Raw genomic sequence first — 16,207 nt, forward strand, 5'->3', positions numbered from 1 at the left:
GAGAGACCTGCAGCCACTGACATCCAGAGAGCCTGTGCCAGATTCCCATCCACAGAAATGGTGACATAAGAAATACTGGTTGCTCTAGGTGGCTGAGTTTTATGATAATTTGTTATGCAGCAAAAGCTAAGTAACATAGGTGATAATATAAAATTACTATGAAATGAATAATAATCATGGTGTATAAGTCAAGTATGAATGTAGATAATGAATTTTGATTTACAATATTGTGGAACACTGAATACAAATTTGTTCAATGACTCAAAGTTCACATGTGCAATGAACATTTAAAAAACTTAAATTTGTTAGGTATAAAATAAGCCACCAGTAAATATTGTACAACACAGGGAATATAGCCAATATTTTAAATAACTGTAAATGGAGTATAACCTTTAAAAATTGTGAATCAATATATTGTACAACTGTAAGTTATGTAATATTGTATATCTACTATATATTACAAGTAATAAAAACCAAAATAAAAACACCCTCCCCCCCAAAATCATGTAATTTTGTAAAGGAAATTCTGGTTATATTAATACAGATGGTATAGGAATACTGGTCTTTGTTCCACTATCTAAACTGTACTAAATTTTTATCACATACTCACCTACACAATGGCTGACCATTTTTGTTAATGAAGAGCATCAGAAAAGGATTGGATGCTCCAATCCTAAAATAGGAAATGCAACTGGAGTGGAAATGTAGTTGTCAGCATGGAAGAGAAGTTAAGAAAATATACTCAGGGTGGAGGTTGGGTTGAGGAGAGTGGTAGGAAAGTAGGAATTGTAAAAACAGAGGTAGGTATACTTACTGTGTTTTAGTTGCTGACAATTGGCAATCTGAACATTAAGGGTGGTTATTCTCTACTAAGAGTGTATACAAATTTTATTTCCTGACAAGGCTGGACCCACGTAATTGGATAATACAATCATAAATTTCTCTTCAGATTCATCATCATTAAATTAATAAGCATAGCCACACGGTGCCTTATATATGTTTTCTTTTCTTTTTTTTTTTTTTTGCGGTACGCGGGCCTCTCACTGTTGTGGCCTCTCCCGTTGCCGAGCACAGGCTCCGGACGTGCAGGCTCAGCGGCCATGGCTCACGGGCCCAGCCGCTCCCCAGCATGTGGGATCCTCCCGGACCGGGACACGAACCCGTGTCCCCTGCATTGGCAGGCGCCACCAGGGAATGCCTTATATGTTTTCTAAGTCTTCTAGAAAATGCTGAGGGGAGTTTCTTTATTTGGCTTTAAAAATTTGTATTGTAGAGTGAAATCTAGAATTAAATATCTAATTTGAGATTGAATTTAATAAGAAACAAGAGTAGAAGAGTTTCAGATATACTCGAGTGTATGTTAAAAATTTTTATTTTATTTTCTTCTGTATATCTCCTTCTTATGAAAGGACTTTTAAAAAATTAAACTCAGATTTTGAACTATGAAACTATACACAGCATATTTTCTTTCTCCACTTCTTTGCTTCTATTACTCCCCAGGGCGATCTTTGTCTCTTCACCAGTAAGCCAACTTCCACTGCTGGCCAAAATATGATATATCAAAATTTACCATCTTTCTGTGTTATTGCTTAGCTTCATTGCTCTATTCATTTTTTACAAGCTCCCACTAAACCCTTCCTTTTTAATATTTTTTTATACTTTTTTTCTCCAGAGGCTACTTTTTCTCTCTCCTATGTCTTGCACTGAACTTTTATTTTGGAAAAAAAAAAAAGCCTGTTTTGTCTTTTTAACAATCAGGAATTGAACTTTAATATGTATTCGAAAGTGTTGCCAATTGTCTTTACTAATCTCTGAAAACCATCCATTGGTTGTCATCTGGACAGTGAGATCATTGACTGATGCTCCTTTTGAGAACAGTTGGTATTTGATGGTTTAATTAGATTGTGGCATTCTTCTGAGAGCCCCTCCTTAGCCTCAGGAGTTTAGAGTTAGAGGCTTCCTAGGATTTTTAAACCATTAGAGTTGAACATCATTTTGTAATTCCTTACCTAATGTCCGTCTGATGACTGCTTTCCCTCTATTCTTATTTTCTCGTGATGCTGGTACTCCCAGCATTCATGTAGGATCTATGCAACCTTAATACTCATTGGGTCTGTAAAGTTTATGTATAGGGATGATCCAAAACACTTGGTGCCACACCTTAGGAAAGACCTTGATGCTTGTAGCAAAGGTCATGAAATGCTAGGAAATCACAAAGAGAAGTTTGGAAAGAAATTTCCAGGACAACAGGCAGGTATTACAGAGGCTTATTCCATCTTTATGGAATCTTTCTTTATTCCACCTTTCTTATAATGCTTTATTCCATCTTTATTCCATCTTTCTTATAATGCTTTATTCCATCTTTCTTATAATGCTCTTCCACATGATGCACCATCTCTCACTTAAGCGTGGGAATATCTAGCTGTTTATCGCTTGGAACAGAGCATAATTTGATGATGATTGTAGATGTATTTAATTACATGCACCAATTAGATAGGTTTTGGGGACTCCGCTGAGCAAAATAACATCTTTAACTACTGTCAGACCATTGGTCTAAGTCTTCCATTTTGCAGATAATTCAGAACTTTCCTGGACTGTGACTGTGGAAAGGGGGAGCTTGGAAAGAGTAACAGATAATTATATTTTGCCAAGTGTGCTTTGGAATGCAAGCATACTAATTCTTATAATTGGTTCAAGCTATGGCTTAATACAGAATGATTGATTTCCATGTTTATTTCCCTCTTTCCTTCTTTTGATCCAGACCAAGCACCAGGATCCACACCTGACACTGCTGTTTTAAACTGGAGGTAGATGTGAGAGTTTTATCTTGGAGGAACCTGCTTGTATTGCATAATGTCTTGACAGTTAAGTGTTAATACAGAAAATGGTGCCATTTTGTGAAAGGCAACTGAAAAAATGCCATATGACAAGCTTCACAGCACAACTATAGTGCGGGAACTCCTGATAAACTTTGGAAGGTAGCACAGAGGTGACAGGCAGAAAGAGCGAATATATGTAAATACATACAGTGTAGTTCAGACCTTCTGTTATTTCTATGGGAAAGTAAAATCAAAGTGATGTGTGTGCAAGTTTCTAAGAATATGGTGTCCTACTGGGAAAAATAATATGAAAAGTAAAACTGAAATGGTTTTGTTTTCAGATGAACTGAAGATGGATGGGATTCCTAGTTGAATCAAATGAAGAGCTGAATGATACTGTATGATTAAAATTCCACGATGGATCATAAGTTAGAAATAAAGCATGGTTTCCACTAGTTTTTCTTTATATAAATCTAATCACCATTGTGTGATACCTTGAATCATAATGTACCTCAAAGAATGGAAATATAGAAAATATTTTTGAGGGGAGAAACTTTCCCATTACTAATATGAAGAGGGTAATGACCAATGAATAGTTGGAAGAAAAATTATCATTATCGAAATATTTCATTGGCTGCCTTAAGTAGCAGGACTTCCTTAGGAGAGGAGGGTAAGGCCATTGGCAACTTAGAGTACAGGAAAGACAAAATAAGGTGAGCAAGTAAAAAAATTTCTGGGATCAAAGAAACAAAAAATTTCTTGTATTTATCAAAGGACTATGTATTCTTGGTTCTGTAGGAAAATGCTTTTTTTAGTTGATGGGCAGACTTGGGAAATCAGAAGTAGGGTGGCTGCTAAAAACAAATATGATATTCCATGGGACCAATTTTGCATATCCCTGTGCCAGTGAGCAAACAATGCAGTCCAGAGAAAAAACTCAGACATGGAAATTTACTGTTATAGAATGGAAGAAGTGAGTATCTATATAGAATTTTTAGCAAGTATCCAATTTCTAAATCCAAAAAGTATAAAAATCAGAAAAAAGAGTTTCATCCAAGCTCCAGACAATGAGAATCAGTTGATACTTTTTCCAAAGAAAAGTAATGTATCATTAATGTGTTTCCTAATAATCGTGAATACAGGGGGTTCTTGACATGATAACGGCGGCCTGGTACCATGTCACAAGAAATTTTTTATTTGTTATTAATAATATATGAAGCAATAATATTTCCAAGTAATATTTTAATAAAGCAGTGGAATCAAGAGAATTCCAAAATTTTAGTGATGTTTATTGAGGGGGCAAAACAAATGTGGAGTAGTAGTTTTTGGATAATTTCACAAGAAATATACACGGAAGTGTGTAGTACAGGTTAACATTACATATCACAGGATCCTGCAGAAGATACGTGAACGGGTTTACAAAATCCTACATCTAGGGATTGTGATTTAGAAGCATGTTAAAATTTAAGGAGAGGGCAACCTGAGCAAGGATAGAGTAGAGAGGAAACATATCAAAGGGAAAAGAGGTGTTGGGACTTCTGGAAGGCCCTCTCCTTTCTTTCCTTGCCCCTCCTGTGTGCTGAAGTGTAGAGAGGGTGTTGAGCAACCTTGAATCATGGGGAGTACCCTAAAGACTGCAGAACATTCCAGGTCAGAAGGAACCAGGGTCCCTTGATGGCCTGATAAAGCAGAACTGCTGTGTCAACCCTGGACCTCAACATTAATGTAGGAGACAGATAAATTTCTATCTAGTTTAAGCCATCGTCATTTGGGTTTCTGTTATAGTAGTATCTGAACTTATGTCCTAATGGATGAGGCATTTGTCTATTAAACAGTTTCAGGATTTTGTCCCTTTCTAATTTTATGGCTTTCCCGAGCACCCATATTACAGAGGGAAGGCTTTCATCCAGTTCTAGGCAGCTTTATTGTTCTCGTATTGCTAGCAGACATCCTGCAAGAATGGAAAGAAAGCCAGGGGGAAGACAAAAAAAAATCCTTCAAAAATTCAACTCCCTCTTCAAACTACTCTTTGGCAGTCCTTTTTTGTATCACCATGAAAATTCTAGAGAAAATAAATGGAGTATTATTGAAGACAGTTGAGGACGGATATGGCAAATATAACATTTGAAGCAATTTAACCTGAAAGGAGGGCTCAAATAGGAAATAGAAGGAGGTCCATGTTGTAGGTCAATTGTGAATCAGTGAAATGGGCTAAGGTTTCTAAGACAGATACTAAAGAGGAGAGCAGAAGGATGAACCTTTCAGGATGTAGTGGATTTTTAGACAGACAAAATAAGAAAAGTAAATCCAAAAGTAAGAGGTTGTCAAAAATCCAGTAAAAATGAAAACTAGATTAGTAAAATAGTATTTAGTAAGAGTTTATTGTGCATGAAAGAACAGTTCAAGAATTGGGAGTCTTCAAATCCAAAACTGAACTGAAGCTCAGGATGGCTTCTAAAATGAAAATGAGGAAGTTATTGACCTCTACAATGACTGGACATTACAACGAGAGTTTCCAGATGCAGGGGATTGGTTAAAAGTGTTTATCTTATGCCGTTTTAGGAAGATGACTTAAGTTCTTTTATGATTATTGGAGCATTTATAAGAAATAGCATATGTTAAGTTTTGCTTGTGTTCACAAAATAAGTTAGATATAGATTTGCTTGTGTGACTTAAATGGTTTTGTCTGCTTGGGTGATTTTCAAGCCTGGTCTCTGTTTTATTTTATTTTAACAAGATGTCTTAGTGTGCTCTGGTATCATACTATCAGGAGAAAATATTGAAGAATGGGTAGCACAGAGACAAGGAGAAAGAAATGGAAAAAAAAAGACATGGACAGGCAATAAAGTTAATGAAATGTCATGATTTTGTGAAAATGATTAGTGAACATAAAATTAAGCATGTTGAGCAATGAATATACCTAATGTCCAGATCTTGGTTTCTAAAGCCCCTTCTCTAACACAAGAGAGAAGAATTTCTTGGAGAGATGGGGTTGAGACAGGGAAAATATAATTGAGTCTAGAGTGTCTTGTACCAGAAAGTAAGAACGTGCCTTAAGCAAAGGGATACAAAGAAGTAAGAAAGGAGAAAATAAAGATGGACATGTCCAAAGAACATAAGAAAAAAACCTTAAAGAGCTCTCAATGACTAAATCTGGAACAATTTGAGTAGCAAAATAAATAATGATAGTATTTGGATTTTAATTCTCAAAATAAATCCTGCGAATAGATCTCAAATGCTGTGAGTATACTGATATAAACTAATGATTAAACGAATAAATAAGGAAATAAATAGAAGGAACAACTCTTCCTCACGAGAGAATTCCGTTCCATAAATATAGAAGGAATTAGGGAAATAGAAATCATCATTAGAACATCACAATAATAATTGTGGCAGGCAAGATCTACAAATTAGTGCTAAAATTATTAGGCTAAATTTTAGCAAGAAACAATATTTGTACAGTCTCAGAGTGTCCTCCACAAAATATGTATTAATTACTATGATGGTTTTAAAATATATGCCACTTTTTCTACATCAAATATTCTATTAATAGTGAAAATTGCTTTAAGAAGCAAGTGAAATTAATATAATTCTGTCTCTATATTCACTAAGAATAGTATTTTAAAGGTATTTAACATTTTCCTGTGTTACTGCAAATGTCCAACTGATTACTTTTTTAGCATATCATTCCCAAACAAAGTAACTATGGAAAAATCTATCTTGTTTCAGTGACAGAACAAGTGGAATTTTCAAGTAAAATTTCAAGTAAAAATCATATTATGTTGGAATCATTCAATAAATTACTTCATTTCTTTTGCTATGCCAAAGAGAAGATTTCACTTTTTTTTACATGGAAAAATGCTTATAGTATGCTTTCTTTAAAAACATCTGTTGGATATATTTTTGAAAGTTAAGTGGCTTCAGTCAGTTATATATATATTCCACTTATTTTATTCTTTTCAAGGATATTAGATGACTCAGAAAAAAATCTATTGAGTCACGTGTTCGCCATAGTATAAAAAGCTCAGTGCTTTAACAAATATTGAATGAAAAGTTAAGTGGTTAAATGTAATGAGTGGTTATGAATTTCTATTGCTTGATCACATGTTCTTTTCAATATAAAAATAAAAGAAGCAAACTATTTTTTTACAATAAGAAAATATAGTTATTTCCATGTAACTGAGTGCTTTTTGCTGAAGAGCTATATGTATGCATGAATTTAAGGAGAATTTAGACATATTGGACATATTTACAAAGCTCCTAAACAAATCCAAAATCATTTCCATAAATAATTTTTATAAGAGTTACATAAAGTATATAAAGGGCATTTGGTACAGGCCAGACTATGGCAGCATGTAACTTGTCACCTTGGCCTGGGTTTCTGATCATTACCAAGGATGATTCTGGGAAGGCTGTTGATGAGAATGATAGACAGCAGCAAGCCTTCTAACATCTGTGATCCATTAGAATTTCCAAACAATAGAGTATCCTTATAAGTGTGTTTTAGGAAGAGGTAAAGGTGAGGTCTCCAAGCCTTTTAGGTGTAGTTCCCCCAGATGCTTAGGGAATAATTCAAGTGGATCCTTGAATGTAGAGATTCATTTGGTGTATTGCTATGTGCTCCATTATGTTGCTCTTAGTTGGTTCTCTATGAGTTCCTTTTGAGGTCAGAGACCTTTTGAGCATTGGTTTTCCTGTCATTGCTATGCTCCTTAATGGTGTAAGAGTTGATGCTAAGAAGTTGCCTGCATCAAAATACTAACTTCTACTTCTTTTCCTATCATTTTTGCTTCATTCCTTTGGGTTGTCAAGGCAATATCACCTTCAAAAATCTCCTCATTAAAATGCACTCTTGGGAGGTGCTTAACCATCAACTAAATTGGCAGTTAGCTAACTGGAATACTTTCAAAAATAGACTACTAGACAGAGAAAGTCTATTAGGTGGAAGGAAAAAAAAAAGGAAAAAAAGAAAAAGAACAAAGACCATCCTTGCCTGCTTAGGTTTTCTAAAGTAGCAGCGTCTCAGGTAGTGTTCCTCGGAAAGTAGGTTCTGAGATAAAGTACGAGTCCGCAAGAGAGCAAGGTGCTTATTAGGGAGTGCCTTTAGGTTCAGCATCACCCAGGGAGCAGGTTGGGAAGAGGGAGGAGTAAAGGTACAATGGAGACTGGCAAAAGCTTGGTCCCTTTCCCAGGCAGCTCCGGGGCTACAATGGCCTGAAGAGTTGTCCCTTGTTGGATGAAATGATTGAGTGAGCCTTTATAGCCTGGCCTCATACGTCTTTGGATGCAGATCTGCCCACAAAGGCCACAGTCTTGGGATGGGTGACTCTGCAGCTGAGGCAGTCCTTGAAGTGGAGCTCAGCTTTGCCATATCAGCATCAGTGGAAAATGTCGGTCCTTGTTGGGAAGTCTGGATGGCACCTCTGCATGTCCTATCATGAGCACAAAAGTTACTTTTCTTGTGTCCTGATAAGTTTCAAAACCTTGAAAACACGGTACATATTCACAAATTATTGCAAAATGATTATTAAGCAAATTTCACTGTCCACAAAAATTGTTTTATTGGAACACAGCCACGATCATTCGTTGATATATTTCCTATGGCTGCTTTTATGTTAAAATGATGGAGTGAAGTAACTGAGACAGAGACCCTCGGTCCTGTCAAGTCTAAAGTATGTGATCCTTTTGGGATTAACATATACGTGCCACTACGTATGAAATAGATAAACAACAAGGACCTACTGTATAGCACAGGGAACTATATACTCAATATCTTGTAATAACCTACAAGGAAAATGACTCTGAACAAGTATATATATATATATATATATATATATATATATATATATATATATATATATATATATATATATATATAAAGGAATCGCTGTGCTGTACACCTGAAACTTACACCAGATCAGGGCAGGGATGCAGAGAGAAATCCAAGATGGCAGACTACATTGGAAACTTTTCACACCTGAAGGCATAAGGGTAAAACCTCACTGTGAGATAGGAAGGGGGCCCTATTGTAGTTGCTCTTTACAACTGGGCTATTTCTTCTCAAAGATGAGTGATTTTTGCATCATCGTCTAGTTTCCAAAGTGGCTCATGTTCAATGAGAGTCCTTTTTTTTTTTTTTACTCTGAATCTTGAATCCTGTTCCCTAGAAAGAAGTGTAATTAAATTTGCTCACTGTTTATGTCCATTTATTCATGAGTTCTGATAGTAATTATACTTGATAATACAGATTCCATTCTATTTCCAAATGTGTATGTTTCATCATTTTCACTTATATTTTTCAGTTTTTTCTTATGATGAAAAAGTCTTAGTTTCTGATCTGATAAATCATTGCTTCCTCAGGAAAAATGTTCTTTTAAAAATATACTTTTTCCTAATGTGGCTAGAAGAAAAAATCCTCACTTTAGATCTCCTGGTTAAATAGTAGGGGTGTGTGTGTGTGTGTGTGTGTGTGTGTGTGTGTGTGTGTGTGTGTGTGTGTGTGTGTGTGTGTCTTATTTATTTATTTTTTAAAAATAACTGGCTGTCTATAGCTTTTCAACTTTAATAAATGGAATTAAAAGAAAGTTGCAGCATCAGTGTTTGCTCCTCCACTCATTTCTTCATAAGCTGCTCAGAATTTTGACATCATAGTCAATAAATACTGCTGTCAAGGAATAAAAAATGCACATTTAATTTTATTTCAGAAAGTGTCATTACACAAGCATGTTGCCTTATCTCATATTTTGAAGGTATTCTGTGCTTCATCATTTTATTCATGTTCTTGGAAAGCAGTACTGCTAAAGACATTTTTGGCAGGAAATCACTGAGTCAAAATTTTTGTAGAAAGATATCGCATCATTTACTTTATGAACTTTGCTTTCCAAAAGTTCAGTATCATTTTGGATTTCTATGAAAATCATGCAGACACTTCTGTGACTTCCAAGTACCCTTTAAATTAATGAGTATATTAATATATCCGTTTAATTTTCAAAACTGGATGATAAACTGAAGTAATTAGCCAATGTCAGTTTCCCTTAGCCATCTCTTCCTCTCTTGGTTCTCATTTTACAAGTCTTAATATAGATGCTTTTGCTAACCAAATGCCCTCATGTTCCCTTGTGACCTGTTTCTTCTTCCTTCTTCCCTGCCCCCAAGATAAACCCACATTTTCATGGACTTTTAAATTATAAAGTGGGACTAAAAAGAATCAAAGTGTGTTCATTTTTGGGGCAGTTCCAGTCATGTCTCTTGGAACCTAGAAAGATTATTTCCTCCATGGATTTAATATAATAAATAATTACTTTAGATAAGTAGTGTCTGTGTCTAATTAAAACCAGAAAATGCATTGTTTATTGGTAATAGATTATTGCTATTCTTTTGGTTTTCTTTCTTTCCCTTCCTTCCTTCCTTCCTTCCTTCCTTCCTTCCTTCCTTCCTTCCTTCCTTCCTTCCTCCTTCTGCCTTCCACTCTCTCTGTTTTATTTTGATCTTGGTTGATTGACTATAGTTTAGGTAATGTCATGAGAAGTATATAGGTAATAAGAGGGTCTTGCTCTAGGAAATATGTTAAAATTATAGAATTATACACTGAAATATGTCCAGATCTCCAAAGAATATGTTGAAATGAAGATTCTGATTTTGTGGTTTTGAAGTAGGGCTGAAAGGTCTGCATTTCTGGTAAGTTCCTAGTTAATGCTGCTGGTCATCACTCTTAGTAGAAAGGCCACAGGGGACGCGGAGTAAGATTGGATATCCTGTAGGGCAGAGGTTCTTAATCATTCTTAAAAATTTGTGTCATGGGTTCTTTTGAGAGGTTTATGAAGCCTATGGACCTTTCTCAAAATAATGTAATAAAGTTCATAAAATAAATAAGTTTACAAAAGGAGCAATTATAAATACCAGCATCAAACTATTATAAAATAGTTTGCTCGATGGTAATATATGTGCTTCATTATTAACACATTAAATATCAAGGCATAACCTTGGGTCTGATAACTTCTACAATTTCAAAATAGTGATATTTTGAGATGTTTGAAGTCCATAGTAGGATATGACAATATCTGTGATTTCTTTTTGTGACAGACACAAGTACTACTGATACCACTGTGGTTTGTTGCACAAGTACATACTTGAAGGAAAAGGCATATTTTAGTTAATGGTTAATGAAAATAAATGTGTTAATTTCTTTTAAGCAAGTGCTCCAAGTTCCTTTGCCACAGTGAAATTTCATGACTTGTAACCAACACAAACATCTGATTCTCTTTGTATAATAATTTATAAATTACTCAATTCAGAAGGCAAAGTTCAACCTATTTACATCACTTCATCAATGGTCCTTTACTCCTGCTGTTCTATATTTTCATAATTCATTTCCGTACATTTTTATTGAATATATGACTGTACAACTTCTTAAATGTAAGTGTCACACTTGGGATACCACAGTATGAAGGCATTAGGACACATATGACATTTTTTAAAGTTTGGGGGCAATTCATGTTTAAAAGAACTATTTATAAAACACTAACCATATGTTTATATAAGTTGTAATTGCTGGAGGGTATATAATTAATAACAATAAAATCAATACTAATAAATGACTGGCAATCTATAGCTTACCTTCTCACATGATCTCATTTGATTCTCTAAACCATGCTGGAGTGTAGGAAGGTCAGGATCACTGACCTCATCTTATAAATGAGAAAATTCAAATTTGCACATTTGGTAATTCATTCACACATGTAGTTGTGAAGTCAGGGCTTACATCCAGGACATTTTTATACACCTATTTATTTAGCACCTATTCTTTGCTAGTCACAGTAATGAAAGACACATATAAAAGGGTTCTTGCCCTCTGTGGACCCTGTCCTGGTGGAGTAGAGACAGAAATTGGAATCATTACTGCATGTTTTGATACATTTATTAGGTGCTGGGCCCTAACCCAGCTTGCTGGAGCAAGTGGAGGTGTCAGGCAATGGCTCTTTAAATCATCTAGAATAAGGTAGCGTTTGGGGAATTAACTTTATAGTTAATTTAAGAAAATCATTCTATCTAGGCTTGACTGAGTCTGTGCCATCTTTCAAACTCCTTGTGTGAATCTTCTTCATCCTGGAATAAAAAACTCTTTAGCAACAGCTGAGCAAAATGTCCTAGAATAAGAATCAGGCTGAGCTTTGGGGACTCCAAATCACTCCTTCTTTTATGCAAAGAATGGGGCAATCTGAGACATTAGCTTTCTATTTATTTGGGCTTTCTTTAATGTCATTCAATAACATTTTGTAATCTTCTCCAAAATGTTCTCTGGCATCTTTAATTAAATTTATCCCTAGTCTCCCTTTCTTTGTTATTGTTAAATATAATATACACTGTTGCTTTTTTTAATCAGTAGGGGAATTTCTTTGATTCTATTTTCTACAAGTGTTTTTAAAATGTTCATTGTGTTTTGTTTTTCATTATAAAAGGACTATAAAAGGATTTCTGCTCAGCAATTTCCAGTGTGAAAAAATAATGGAGTAATGTTTAAAATTCTGAGGGGAAGAAAGTGAGACCCTGTATTTTAGCCAGCCAAGACAAAATAAAGATGGAAATTTTTATTTTTATCCAAGTCAAGGTGTTAATCAAATATAATCAAATATAATGTATGCACTAAACAGAGGCTTTGAAACATGAAACTCAGACTAACAATGGACCCTCCATGGCACAATGAACAAATAGGAGCCGAAAAAAGAAAAGAAAGCAACATTAACTGCAATAACAAAAAATTCTATTGATCGTAACATCCACCAACTAAAAATTATTTTAAAAAAATTTAGAGTCAATAAAACATGGTGGGGGCATCACTAAATTTATTTAAATACACAAATTAAACAAGTATGAAAGTGATGGTTTCAGAAGAGAATTTAAATGAAGTAAACCTTGACAGTGATTTCATTGTACACAGCTGTATGTCCCATGATTTTTATACAGTACACTCCTGTTTAAACCAGCCCAGTTATTTATAGGCATATTGATAAATCATTCCAAAGACAAGTCCAATGTATTTAATCTTTTATTTGTTTAGTTCCAACAATACTGCTAATCTGGGTTAAGTTTTATTTACAACTTAAAGACAAAGTAGAAATCTATTTTAAACTTATATCTTATGCTAGCTAAAATAATACGCAGTGAGCAAATATCCTTGTGTAAAACATTCTAATAAATCAATGCAAACAAAATCTACCCAAAATAATAAACAAAAACTAGAAGTTTGCATGATTATAAAGGATGACTGGGTTACAATCAGCATTTTATAATCACCATACAAGATCCTCTCCTTTTTCCTTCTGTTGAAATGTATACTGTTAGTATTTTTCATTGATATGTTGTTAGGCTTATCAGCAGTATGAATGTAAAATAACATGAAAGGAAAATGAAATGATATTTCTTTAAAATGGGTAATATCATCTTTTCATAATTTAAAGTTTGGACATCATTTAAAAGTTCTAAATTCTTTCACTTGACTTTGGTTCATTCATCTGCAAAAAGACAATTTATCTCGGTTCAATGAATGATAATTCTAAAATGGGCAATTTAATAAATGAAAAGATAAGGAAGACCCACTCTCTCGGTCTAAAAATTCAGCAGTGATAATATACTTTTTATTCTAGTTTCTAAGAAATTGGCATATCTTCAAATTGCCCTTGAAAAATTTATACAGCATTAAGCACTTTTTATTTATTCCTAAAAGAGATTTTAAATTGAAAGTAACTCTGATGTCACAAGTAGATTTTACTATTTTTTAAAAATGTTATCTCAATTGGCATATACTACACATACTATATATTCAGCCTTTTAAATGTACAATTTAGTGTTTTTTTAGTATATTCACAGACTTGTGTAATGATCACTACTCTCTGATTTCACAACATTCTCAACACCCAAAAAGAATTCATATTCATTAGCAGTCACTCTCCATTTTCCACTATCCCCCATTCCTCAGGACCTTTGATCTATATTCTCTTGGAAGATTTGCCTTCTCTGGACATTTCGTACAAAAGTAGGCATACGATGTGGTCTTGTGTGACTGGCTTCATTCACATAGCAGTGTCGTTCAGGGTCATTCATGTTGTAGCATGTATTAGTACCTTATTCTTTTCATTGCTAAATAATAATCCAATGTGTGGATATACTACATTTTGTTTAACAATTTATCAGTTGAGAGACATTTGGATTATTCCATTTTTGGCTATTATGAATAATGCTGCTATGAAAAATTGATAGATTTCAAAATTAGCCACAAATTCTTCTCATCCCATTAGCCCTGCTCTGTCTGCAATGGACTTTTCCAATCCTCCCATTAAGATATAGGAAGGATATATTCACTTCCCACCCTCTTGACTCTGGGCTGGTATTGTGACTTGCTGTGATTGACATAATTCAGTGGACATGAATTTGGGTGTTTGAAATGGAGTACCTAAGAGAGACCTTCTTGCCCTCGTGCTGCCCTGTGACCACTAGTTGAAGAAGTTTACAGTAGCCTCTTACATGTGAAAGACGATGTGTAGAGATAGAGGTCCAGCTAATAGTGCCAATGGACAGATGTGTGAGTGATGCTCTCTTAAACCAGCATATCTGACTGAATCCAGATGTGATTCAGGAGAAACAAACAGAAGGTCTGTTAGGCTGAGTCCTTACATTCACAGAATTTCCTCTCCAAAGAACTGTAAGCTAACACATGACTGTTCTCTTAAACCACTATTTTTTGGGAAGATTTATTATAGAATAATGGATAACTCATACATGCTTTTAACCAGGTTACTAACTGGTGATATCCTAATTCTATCAGTACTTTACTTATCATCTGGAATACTTCTACAGTAAGGAACTTTCCCACATCAACTGTTCAGTTACCTTAAGGTACAGTTCATATAGGAAAGGAAAAACACATGGAAAAACAAATTTCTTTCCGTTACCTACCAGTTCTGAAATTAACTGGTTGGTTTCTCAGTACACTTTAAAGATACCCAACGCATTTTTCCCCATCATTATGAACCCATGGATTTAAATATATTAAATGCATCTGTACTTCAAGAGATATTCTAACTTTTTATTAGTTAAGGTTGTAGATGGGATCTTGTAGCTCTTGATTTCCACTTTCCCAACCAATTTTTTAGCAACAGAAATTGACTTCAAAGTTCCACTAACGCCAAACTTTCTCTGATCTGATAACAAGGAACTTAACGAACAAGTTGGCAGATTTAAAATAATTTGTTTGTGGGCCTAGACATGCCTGAATATTAATTTCAGAAAAGCTTAGCTACTTTCTACTTGTGTGATCTACAGCAAGTCTTGGTTTTTCTGAGCCTCACTTCACTCACCTTTAAATAGGAATAATTATACCCAGTAAAATATTTATAAAAATTGTTAGACCTCATGTAGAAAAGTTCCTCTTGAGGTTTCTGGTCCATAGTAGGCACTCAGAAAACCTTAAGTCCTTTATTTTTTATCTTCTTTTCTACCCCCTTCCGTGTGGTAGAAATTGCCACAGTTCCTTTATGGTATGACTAGTCGATTTGACCAACATTCAAATATCCTTCCATGGGAAAAGAGGTGTGGTGTGCATTAATTTCTCTTTAATTTCTGATATGTCATAATCGTATCAAACTCTTTGTAATTGAATATGTTCCTAATAAACAGTTTAGTGTGGGGTACATGGAGTTAAAAAAAATATGTATGCTAAAAGCATATTTGAATGATATATTTAGCTGCCCAATTTACTCTATTAATTAAACATTCTTGAGTACAGTCATTACATTTTTGATCTAATTATCAAGCTTAAAGAAGTTAAAAGAACTGTTGCTCCCTTTCACCTTCTTCCCTTGCCCACAAATGATGCCCTTTCAGTAATCTTGAGTGTCATACCACACAGAGACAAATGTAGGAGAGAACACAGCGGTCAAAGCACTCATTTCCCTGCTCAGTTTTAGAGCTGGCCTCAATTTCAAAATGAAAGAAGTTGAAAATACTGGTTTAAATGAGACCTCATGAGTATCTTTGGGTTTTTATTATCTCTGATTTGATATTAATGCTCTAAATTTTCAGTAGGAAAAAAGAAAACACTCTGGTTCTTTCCTGGTTCCCCAAAGTTCCCTTAGATCTTTTAGATCCAGTTAACATATTAGACATTTAGAAATCAGCCTGGGAAAATTCTCTTTGGATTAGCAGCTGAGAATACCATCAAATCCCTTTGTGATCAAACAGAGAGATTCTGAAAAAGGCTGGAGAAAGAGCAAGGATATTGGCCAAATATGTGAGCCAGTGCAAGACTGAATTTGACACAGACAGGGTTTGCAAGATGCATCTAATGTGGGATCAATACCAGCCAGTCTCCTCCACCAGCTCTTGGGTTTTTA

This window comes from Tursiops truncatus, chromosome 3 (genome assembly GCF_011762595.2).
Source record: "Tursiops truncatus isolate mTurTru1 chromosome 3, mTurTru1.mat.Y, whole genome shotgun sequence".
NCBI lineage: Eukaryota > Metazoa > Chordata > Mammalia > Artiodactyla > Delphinidae > Tursiops > Tursiops truncatus.